This window comes from Balaenoptera borealis, assembly GCF_965194805.1.
Source record: "Balaenoptera borealis genome assembly, chromosome: 5".
Lineage (NCBI taxonomy): Eukaryota > Metazoa > Chordata > Mammalia > Artiodactyla > Balaenopteridae > Balaenoptera > Balaenoptera borealis.
The window spans coordinates 62,018,866-62,031,028 of NC_138862.1; the positions used below are offsets into that span (position 1 = coordinate 62,018,866).

Below are 12,163 nucleotides of genomic sequence, written 5' to 3' on the forward strand. Positions count from 1 at the left end.
GTATTTATCTAGAGTTGAATATCGAAAGTCTGGGTTGAGAATATAGATGTAAAAGTACTGATCTGATCTCCAAAAGGCAGCATTAATTCACGAAGAGAAATTCATGCTAGTTACCACATTACTCTCTTTGACTGAGATATAAAATATTAAAGAAAGAAGTTACTCATTCTGGAAAATTTACTGAGTTATCTAGGATGTGCTGGGCTGTGTGCTAAGAAGTGGGGATTCAAAGATAAATAAAATTCAATTCCTTTCTTTAAGAAATGTATTGGTTTCTTAATTTCTGTATAATGACGGAAAATAGGCAGGTAAGTAAATACTGTCAACAATGTGTGATAAGTGCTTCTCAAGGGCCTGAATGAGAAAGAATAGTAACATATAAGAAAAGGTGGCGTGAGGAGGGTGGTCATGTTTCACAGAAAAGAATTTATTTTAGCTGCTACTTGGAAGAATGGGAATTACTTCACTAAACCATGGGAAAAATTATTCTGTGAATTGTAGTCAGCACATGTGAAGGCGTGGAGATAATTAAGGCACAGACCTCTTTGGAAAATGCAATGAATTAGGTGTTTAGGGATGTCATTGGAGAGGTAGGTAGGTAGGTGATGGTGAGGCATTTGGACATTTTCTTGCAGTTAACTGGGAGTTACTGTGGGAGAGGAAGCAGGTGAGGTTCATGATCTGGGAAAGTTGTTTTAGAAAGATGACTCTGGCGGTGGGTAGAGGATTGATTAAAGAAGTGAGACTGCAGACAGGGGAAATAGAAGTTAGAAATCTCTCAAGCACACCAAAAAATCAGACAAGAAATGAGAACCTGAAGTATTAATATCTAGAGGATTTCATGACATACTGAATGTGGGAGAAGAGGAAGAGAGAGGTTTCCAGCACATTTTTGGCCTGAGCAAGTGGGTGAGTGGCTAGTCCTATAAACCAGAATAGGGATTACAGGAGGAGGTGCATATTTTGGTGAGAAGATGTGGGGGGGAGATAAGATGTTCATTTTGGGAGAGTGAATCATGCACATGGAGATCTGCATTTGAAGCACAGTTGCAACAAGTTCTCAGCTGAAAATACAGAACTGGGAGTCGTACAGAAAGATGTGGTGGTGGTGAAAGCTGTGGGCCGTGCTGAGGATACCCAAGCAAGTGGTGACTGGGGAAGAGAAATCTAACAAGAAGAAAGAGAAGGCATTTAGAGATGGAGAAGGGGAATTACGTGAGTGAAGTGTCATTGAAACAAAGATAAAAAGAAATTAAATAAAAAACTAGAGTGGTTAGTCTTGAAGCTGCAGAGAAGCCTTATAAGGTAAGAAATAAGAAGGGGTGTGTGTGTGTGTGTGTGTGTGTGTGTGTGTGTGTGTGTGTGTGTGTGAGAGAGAGAGAGAGAGAGAGAGAGAGAGAGAGAGAGAACAGCTATGAGGTTCCTGGTGACCTAACTAAAGCCAATGGTTTGGTGAACACAAAAGGCTAATCACCAAGAACTGAGAATTGGAGAGGAGGTGAAGAAGTGAAGATGGTAGGCAGAGGGACACAATGAGATGCAGAGCTAAGGCTAAAGGAGAGTATTTTATTTATGAAGAGTGGAAGAAGCTAGAGTCTTTTAAAAGATGAAGCTAAAGATTCAGCTGAGAGGAAGAAAATGATGATACAGGAGAAGGAATAGGAGGACTAAGTTCTCTGAGGAATTATGAGATGGTCTTCCAAACATGCAGGGGAAACTTTCCTCTCCAATTTGCCAGGTTCGGGTGCATGTAAGTCTGAAGGTGGCAAAACAGCCGATGGGTGGAGTCTCTGCCTGAATGCATCTACTTTCAAAGTGAGAGCAAAGACATGGTATTGGTCATGCTGAGAATAAAGGGGAGAGATGGAATAATAAGCCCCAATAAGTGGAAAAAAATGAAATATGCAATCTTCTAAATGGGAAAAGGGCAGAGTGGAGAAACAAAGATTCTCCAGCACTGCTTCTGTGCTATGTTTATATGCTAGTGGGGTGGAGGTAGAAGAAGAGAGATTGAAAAGACAAAAGAAAGTAAGCATAATTAACGAATCCTGGAGAAAGGGATCAGCTTTGCATAGAGGGAGTATAGTCTTTTTCTCTGACATGGGAAGAAAGAAGGTGAGTGTTTCTGGACTTTAGTCATGTGCTTCATAAGTAATCTCTTGAGAGTCTTAGAGACATGGTAGAGAAATTTGGACTGGATGCAAAGGCAATTCAGTAGACAAATACCTCATTGAAGCAATGCTGATGAATGGTTTAATGCTTTTGTGGAGGGAGAATTGTATTTGCATGGCCAAGGATTCTGTCCTTGGCCCTGTCCTGTTGGACATTTTTTTTAATTCAGTGCCTCAGCTAGAGATACATAAGGCTTGCTCGTCAAATGTGTAGATGACATGAAGCGAGAAAGGCTAAAGATGACAGAAATGTGGGATGACAGAATTAGGATCTAAAGAATTATTGACAGGGTGAGATGATTGGTTGACTTTAACAAGATGAAAATAAACAAGAATACATATACAATAATTTATCCAGATGAAAAAATAGAACAAAAGTTAACAGCAGAACTAGACAACTTCAGGAAGGCGTGAAGGGTACTTGGTTTATCAGGGTCACACATAAACAAAGGTTTCAAATTGGAGTAAGTAAGTGATGTGCTAGATATGGCTGGATGAGCTTTTGCAAACTAACTTAAATTTTCAGGAATTTTGCAAGCCAGTAGTTAAACACAGCACTATTAAAAATTCAACTAATTACAAGCTAAAAATTAAATAAATTATATTAAAAACAAATAATAAATATTCAAAACAAATCGCTTCCTAATTTTAAAGACTTTACTATTATCTATGCTCTTGAGATTATTTATGTCTATTGTGTCTATTTGGTGAAAGTACTATACCATGTTATTTTGCTGTGCAGCTCTCCCTGGCTCTGCATTCAGTGATGCCACATTTGCAGTTTGAAAAAGGCCATGGTAGGAGTATTTACACCAAGAAAGTTGGCAAATACTACAAATCATGTCTCACCCACCCTAGCCCCTGGAGAGCCAGTTGTTAAACATATACCAGCACACTAGTGAAGAGGTTCACAGTTCCTCAGTATGGTGGTGGGACACACACGCACACACACACAGAGCTCTTACAGTCCTGTGATGTATTAATTGATACTTAACATGTAAAATTATGGCAGTGATTTATTCCTTTCTCACCTCAAGCATAATTACTGGTTAAGGATGCTACATTTTAACGGATAGAAATAAATTGTAGTGAGTTGAGGAGGTAAGAGCATAACCAGAGTGTGCAGAAGAATGAGGGAGGATGGATGAATTGCTTTTCAACATTTGCTGGAATAATATGTCAAAGAGATATTTGTGGTGGCCCCAGGGAATACAAACAGGACTATCAGGGGGCCCTTAGAGGGAGACATATATCAGTTTCTATAGGAAAGACCATCCCAACAGTTGTCAAAAGTTAAAAATGAAAAGCTTTGGAAGTAACATGCTTTTCTTCAAGCACAGGATGTTTTTACATTTGGAAACAGCAAATGGAGAGCTTGGGCCAGATGACATTATAGGTGTCATCCAACCTCATGGGATCTTTGAAGTTCAGGGACAGGCAATGCAAACGACTGAAGGTGTACAGGGCCCGACTTCTGTGAAGCTGATTATTTGAAGACTTATTAAGAGGGAGCATATATCCTCGTTGTCCATCGGACCATTAAACACATCTACTCTGATGAAGGTCCAGAAGATGACAATCTGCTAATGTGAGGGAAAGAGACTCCTAATGCATCAGATATTAGGAATGAGGATGACAAAACCTTACAGAGATTTCTTCAATTAAAAAAAAAGCAAATAAAACTTTGATTAGTTAGTATCAGGGAGATAGACAAGACAACATTTTTGAGCACCAATTTCTATAATTCCAATCTTTCAATGCTGTATAATCTAAAGAATTGGATTAAAAAATATGAAATAATATAATATCACCTTCTAGTATTCAACATTTATACGTGGATTAGAGAGACCATGGTGTGATCTTGAGTATAGTGCACTTGTAGATAACCTGGGAGAATTATTACATGCTAATTTTGTCTAGGAAATTCAGAGAGATTTTAATCAACAAAGAATCTTGAGAAGCCTAAATGATGGAATTTTTTTGTTGAATTTTAGAGAAGTTTGGGATTTTGAAATGAAGGAAGAAATAAAGAACTTGGAAGTAGAAAACTAAATAATCAGCAGAAGAGTTTGGGAGGATCTTGCAGGTACTAGGAGGGATTTAGAGGAAGATCAGATGAGGATTATTGGGAATATATATTCCAGAACCTTAAGGACAGAGAATGTTCAAGAAAATTCTGTGGACAGAGTACATTAGACACTGTAGTTGTGTTTTGATGGCTTCACTGTGAATAAGTTTAATGTAAAGAAGAGTAGACTTGGATTTTAGACAAAGAATGACCAAGTTTGTTAAGCAAAAACACTCAGTTCTAGGTTTGATAGAATGATGGTGGAGTGAAGAAAAGGAAAAGGGGGAAAAGTAACACAAAGGGTTGAATTATGCCCTCTTTGAGAATTGAAATCAATAATGTTTAATTAAAACCTATCAAGGTTTCAAGCCAAGATGAGTAAATAAAGTAATATGAAGCTATATATCTGAAATTTCTTTTACTATCCAACTAAAAATTGTATAGTATACAAAACCTCCTAACACTGCCCTGGTCTATAGAAAACAGTGCATTTTAGAAGGAGGTAGTAAAGTGTCATAGTAAAAGAGGTATCATAAGACATGGGAGAACATAAAACATGATTAGATTAGGGATATTGTCTTTGGAGAAGGACACTTGCCTAATTCCCCACATGATGGCAGTTAACATTTAATGGAACCCAAATGGGGAGCTTCATGTTTGGAGACCACCAGGAAGCTGCATTTTGTCATTTCTCCAACCCTGTGCATTCCAGAAGGAAATTAGAATGGGACAAAATCAGGATATGAGTGGAAATGGTGAGAAACATAACCACATCTGTGTAGAAAATAATAATTGCAGATTAAAACCGTTGGGGATCCTGAAAGTCAATGTTAAGTTTAGTTCAAACAACCTTCCTCCCTCCCTTTTTCCCTTCTTCTCTCCTTCTCTCCCACCCTCCTACTCTTCTTTAACAATTATGTATTCAAGACTCAATGACTCTACTATACTCAATACTGGAAACCAGAAGCAAATTTACCAAGATGCTAATTCCTCCAGGTTTCCTCACTTGCATGGGCCATGTGCCACATGTTTGTGTGTTTCTATATAATTTGAAATAGCAAGATATTTTAATAGCAATCCATTAAGACTACTACCTCTTTCCACTCAAACTCCCCCTCTACAACACTTCCCCTCATATCAGGTTGTGTTGAATGGCTGTGGGCAATTTTGGGAACCAGGTAAGATGAGGTTGCATTGGTGTTACATTTCTATTGGGTTTAATGGGATATATTTATATATTTTATATTTATTCATGTAGAGTTAAGTTAATGCTAGCCATCCATGGCCCCAAGGAATACCGTGTGCCAACTCACCAGACATGGCATCCTGAAGTGCAGAACCAGAGGCTGAATTATAATATAAAGAGCACCTGGCCTGTATCATGTGGCACCTCAGTCATGTGGTAAAGATGAGAAACAAGGTTGGAAATATATGAGGTCAGAAGCTAGTCTGTGGGACAATCTTCCAATCATCAGCTATGTTCATTTTTAAGTGGGAGATTAAGTTCTTACCAAAGCTTGACCAAAACCGAAGTTCTTTTCTGTCAGGAATAAATTTGATAATGGTACATAATTCAATGATAAATGTATAGTACATATTTTTCTCTTTCCATAGCAATTATTTGAAACAGAATTTCACAGAATTCCTGTGTTTTTGTATTACTGTTAGTGCCCTACACTGAAAATAAATCTGTATGTGAAATCTCACTTTTTTTTAAAAGATGCTTTTTTTTTGATGTGGACCATTTTTAAAGTCTTTATTGAATTTGTTACAATATTCCTTCTGCTTTATGTTTTTGGTTTTTTGGTGGTGAGGCATGTGGGATCTTAGCTCCCTGTCCAAGGATTGAACCTGCACCCCCTGCATTGGAAGGCGAAGTCTTAACCACTGGACCGCCAGGGAAGTCCCAAATCTCATGTTTTAATCCTCCAAATATCAATAATAAAAACAAATCCAATCAATTGTGTTAGACTAGATTATCCTTTCCATTCTCCTTTAGAATATTATATACAAAGTCATTGTCATACAAAGAGATGAACAAAGAACATGTAGTCAAAAAAAAAGATTATACAGATGTATCAATTCTTTAAAAATATATTTATTTTTCTGACTTTTGTGATGTGTGTGGTATATATCAATCTTTGAAATATATCACTTATGATTTCTTATTCCAAATAAATATTCCCTTTCATATTTAACTTGTATTCTTTCTCTTAAAGAAGGCTTCCCCAAATCATATAAGCTTTAGGTCCCATAAAACCCATATATGCCCCTGGAGGAAACACCAGAACAAATTTTTTTAAACAAATTAAGAAATGGTGCTTGCCATGCAGAAATGTGCATTCCAGGGAGGAGGTAAGTGAATAGTTTGAAGGGAATAGAATAGAGGTGTGTGAAAAGTTCTGTGGCTCCTTTAATGATCAAATTAGATGAAGTGCTCTAATTTCAGCCTCTGATGGTGTGTCGGTGGCAGAGGTTTGTATAATTTGATGGAATTTTTCACCTCAACTGCCTAATACACTCAGTAAGCCACTGAGTTCAATTTGTTCATGCAGGCAATCTCAAATTTCCTTAGTCGCTGTGTGGCTATTGAGTCTTAGCTTATGGGCTCATGTCTTTCATCTTCTCTTCCTGTGCCGCCAGCATATGCTTCCCTTCCTAAGCTATCCTCATTCTGGGATACTGGCTACTCAGAGATTCAGATGGCCTCCAGAGTGTGCTGGAAGGAGAAACTCTGAGAGGATTGGCAGCAAGTCTGGAAAGACGGATGAAGATTTAGAGGGTCCTAAAAATGATCCAGGTCTTGGCTTCGGACTCTTGTCTGCCTGCGGGAAACAGGATGAATTCTGGCGATGAGGCCATACTGAAATGCTATCAGCCTAATTAATATGGTGACATCACATCATAGACGTTCACCTTTCCTTGGAACCAGATGTAGCCTGTCTGCCTGGAAGACTTTGGCAGGCTCAGACAACTTCTGAGTCTTCTTTCTTACAATCTGATCCTGTGTTGCACTTGAACTTTTTATGCTTCCATAAAATGAACACTTTCAGGACTGACTCATCACCTCCCTTACAATACCAGGTCCCTTTCTGGACCTCCTCACATCTGAGCTTCATATTCTCATTCTCCAGGCTGCCCAAGTTCAATCTCCAAGCCACTTTTGGTTCTTCCATTTTTCTCTTCCCTCTTGATATTCTTCTGTGAGATATTGATAAATGAGATAGAATATGGAAAGCATAAAATATGTGATACCTGAAACATACTAGGCACTCAACAAGTGACAGTTCACTTTCTCTTCCACCATCTCTTCCTGCTCTGGGTATTAGAACAGTTCCATGCTCCTCTCACTGAGTCCCACTGTTTCTCTCTCTCTATTCCATACTATACAACGTCACCATAGGCATGCTCTACAGTGTTCCTACTCACAAGCCTTATGTCTAATCCCCTGCAGCGAGTTGACTTGTGTTCCTCAAAAAGCTGTATCCAAGTCCTAACCCCCAGGATATGAATGTGACCTGGCATGGAAAAAGGGTCTTTGAAGGTGTGATTAGTTTAAGGAAGATGAGATCCTCCTGGATTTAGAGTAGACCCTAGAGACGATGACAGGTGTTCTTATAAGAAGAAGGGAAGACCATGTGAAGATGGAGGCAGAGATTGGAGTGATGCATCTTCAAACCGAGGAATAGCGAGGATTGCCCACAGTCACCAGAAACTAGAGATAAAGGTATGGAATGGATTATCCCTCAGAGCCTCCAGAAGGAACTAATCCAACCAATACTTTAAACTCAGACCTAAAAAAGGCAAGATAATAAATTTCTAGTATTTTAAGGCCCTGAGTTTGTGGAAATTTGTTATGGCAGCCCTAGGACACTACACTAACACACTCCTTTCGCCTGGCCCTTGGGTCCTTCTTAGTCTGGGTGTAGCCAATCCTTCCAAGGTTCTCTCTTACTACTCTCCTTTACAATCCCCCCTCTTCTGCATATTGACAGTCCTGTGATCATGTGATGGTTATTTGTTCATTTTGTCTTTTCTGACATAATCCTTTTCCCTTTTCTGAAATTCACTGTGGCTTCTCTACTTGTTCAACTCCTAATTATGAAATGAAAGATGTACCCAAGTCCACAGTGATTTCTTTCCTATTCTGAATGCTTAAAACACACATTTGACATTGAATTCTGTTTTGTTCAAATGGCACTTGTTTTACTTTTCACATATGTGTATGTCCTTGAGATGTTTTTGCAACATAGAAAATGTTGGATAAGTGAATGAAGTCAGAAAGTACTGGTAGAGAACACAGGTGTTATGTGCTGAATTGTCTCCTCAAAAGTCATATGTTGAAGCCCTAACCCCCAGTACCTCAGAACGTGACTGTATTTGGAGCCAGGGCCATTAAAGAGGTAAGTAAGGTTAAATAAGTTCATATGGGTAAGCTCTAATCCAATTGGACTGATGTCCTTTAATAAGAGGAAATTTGGATACAGAGAGACACCAGGGGTGCAAGTGTACAGAGGGACCACCAGGGGAAGAGGCAGCAAGAGGGCAGCCATCTGCAAGCCAAGGACAGGAGGCCTGGAACAGACCCTTCCCTTATGGCCCTCAGGGGAAACCAACCCTGCTAGCACTTTGATCTTGGTCTTCCAGCCTCCAGAACTGTGATCAAATAAATTTCTGTTGTTTAAGCCACCTAGTCTGTGGTATTTTGTTATGGCAGCCATAGCACGCTAATACAGCAGGCGAAAGGCTAAGACTAAAAGTTAAAAAATAAATAAATAAACTCCAGCAAAGGGGAGAGAAAAGATGAACATGTTCTCTACCTGACTGGATGACACTCTTTTCTCAAGTACCAGTCATAAAATGGCAGGTTATGCGACAGAACCATTTGTAAAGCCTAGCAACTTCTGGGTTTGTTATGAAAAGCAGCATCACTTTAGTATGAAATTCAAAGAGCTCTGAGAATGGAACTGGGACTTGGCCTTCACCTCTCTTCACCTTCTTCTAGAATGATGTTATTACCTAACCTATAGTCAGGAAATTACCTGATGTTCTCATGAATTAATCATTAATCTAAAATTCTTTAAGGGTCTAAGTTTAGGCATTTTCTGGGATTAGTTATAAGGGTATACAGATTAGTGAATCCATTGAAGAGTTAGCTGGTGGGGCTCAGGGCAATACTGGTTATTTAATTTATTTTTATTTTATATATAGATATTTTTGCCAAGACCATATCAGTGTGTGCTTTTTTTCTTCCTCATGCTTTTGCCATCCTATAGCCTCCAGTGCTCAGAGGAAAAATAATATATTAGAATTTATTCCATATTATTCAAATTAAATTTGGAATCTTGAGCTCCCTTCTGGGAAGTAGTTTTTAGAGGTTCATTGACAGAATGTAGTATGTCCAGAAAGAAGCATCCAAAATTGTGAGGACTCTGAACACTGAGGCACCTGAGGGTGGTTGAAGTAGCTAATATTTGGTCAGAAATATATATACAAAGGGCTCGCTATTGGATGCAGGTATCAGCGTATTCCTCGTGGCTCTTGAGGGTAAGGGCTGGGCCTAATAGGTGGACTTTTCAGAATGCTGATTTCGTTTCAACATGAAAATTTCCACTGCAGAGTCTAAACTCTTAAGGACCGAAGTAATGAGGTGTAGAAGCCTGTTGAGTGTCAATGCATTTTAGTAGTTAACAGGGTTTGGAGTTGTGACTTTACCTCTTATTAGCTGTGTGTCCCACTCTAAGTACTTAATTTACTTAGCTTTCGTATTCCCACCAAAATGAAAATAATGATTGCACCTATCTCATTTTGAATATTAGGTGAAATAATATACGTAAACTGCTGAGGAAGCTGATGTTAACAGGGGTGGTTTAACATGTTAAGTCACAAAGTTCATCCAGGCCTATGCCTGGTTTTGAGCTCTAGACTCTGATTTAATTATGCCACATTGTTTCCAAGTTTCCTCCCAACAAATAAAGGGGTAAAGAAGATATAAATGGGGGCTGAGGGGAGTGCATTGAAAGGGAAAGGAGTTGGCCCCTTTCCATAGCCAGCTATGTTCCTTAAGTTAGGCCACAGAGTTGACGAAATGACCTTATCTATGAATCTGTTTAAATACCCAAATAAGCAATTTTTTTCTCTCTTGCTCCCGGTTCTCATCCCCTCTGCTTCCTCCCTTCATCACTCTCCAGCCCCCAGCAGGCTAGGTAGGAGGATCCTAATCCACAGCAGGAATGGCTCTGAGGAAGCTATTTCTTACCCATTCTTCGCCCTCTTCTATCGCTTAAGTACATAGACGGCTGTTTCTGAAAGCTTGGCTTGGACTGGGCTCATTACAACCTTAAAAAAATATTAAACTCAGAACTTAATTCTTTTTTTTATCATTAAATATGAAAACTAAGAAGCAAGCCGAGAGGAGTAAAAGACAAAGTAAGGCTGGATCTGAAGCAGTTCATGCTTAGGAAGACCTCGGGGGATAATTTATAACCCATTACCCCCTGGGTATCTCTGTGAGATAGTCCATTCTGAGGTAGGTGTACCTTGAATTTTGTCAAAATGTATAGAGCGCCTATTAAGCTCAGTGACCTTGATAATAAGTATGATAATAAGCAGTCTGGTTGACACGTATTAAATAGGCTCATAACTGGGACGGACTAGAAAGAATATGTGCTATTTAATTGGGGATGCTTGTCATCACTAATGAACAACAAGAAAGGGTTTGGAAAGTTCTTTGAGATATTTACTTGAAAATACCACCAAAATTTCAGATAAGTACAGTATCTGAGGTAAAGCTACTATGTACTGAGAATGATTTCATTGTGCTTTGCATACATTATATTGTTTGGTCCTCACAACATGTTGGCAAGATTGACATTATTATCCCTATTTTACAGATTAGAAAACTAGGTGCAGAGAGATTCAGTAACATTCCCAAGATCACACAGTACTATAAATCTAAAAATTATGTTATGTACACTTTTTTGAAAGTCACATTTTCCTGCACCCAAATTATGAAGAACCATAGATGGAATTGAAGAAATAGGCTTCATGATATATTTTTTCTTCTCATAACAGGTGAATTTACTTTATTCTTCCTGCCCAAACTGTAAAATATCATTTTGGGCATGCCAACTAAAGAAACGTCACTAGCCATCCAGCTCTGTGAGGATTACATCATTAGCCACTGCAGTCGCTGAACTTTAATCCACCCTGAAAGGAGGTCAGGGTGGAAAACAGGAATGAGGCACTCTGTGCTCTGGGCAAACTGGCAGGACAGGCCTTCAGATAGATATTTTCAGGAGAAATTTTTAAAGAACTTGGATTCTTGCCTCTTCCCATACCTAGAAAAGCACTAAAACCATTAACCAAGATATTTGCTCCTCGTGACTAGCAGTAATCTTCTACCAAGGCGGTAAGTGCTGGTGGCACTCACCGCCTTCTCCAAAATCACACATGTGCAGACCTCCCCCCTTACCTCTTTGGAGCAGGTCCTCAGAGCTATCTGGGAGGATGTCTCCAGGCTATAGTCCTCAGTAAGTCCCCAAGTAAAACTGAAACTCAGAGCTCTCACACTGTACATTTTTATTTCAGTCAACTGGCACCATTCATATTACACAGATTTATTGTTCAACTGTGCTCAGCTTTTTCAGTAAAATTAGAAGAAACTCCAATTTTCAAACAGGTATATGTGCATTAAGAAGAAAACTACCATGTGATTTTAGATATGGATGTTAATTCCTAAACATTAGTTATTATTTCTGCACCCAAGTGCTTAGAATGTTTAAAATGCAATATATTCGTGTGGATTTTTCAAGTATTTTGGAGCATATATGAGACATGTTTGTGCATATCTAAGTTTTATACATATGTATTTATTTTAAGTTATATGAGTACTGAGTACAGTGTATATACAGGATATGATATT

The 12,163-nt window shown here is 38.7% G+C and overlaps 1 protein-coding gene across 2 annotated transcripts in view; it reads left to right on the forward strand.

The window, feature by feature from the left end:
- LOC309630039 (uncharacterized protein) overlaps window positions 1-12,163 on the forward strand; it is a 455,061-nt gene that overhangs the window by 2,270 nt on the left and 440,628 nt on the right. The gene's annotated exons all lie outside the window — the stretch shown is intronic.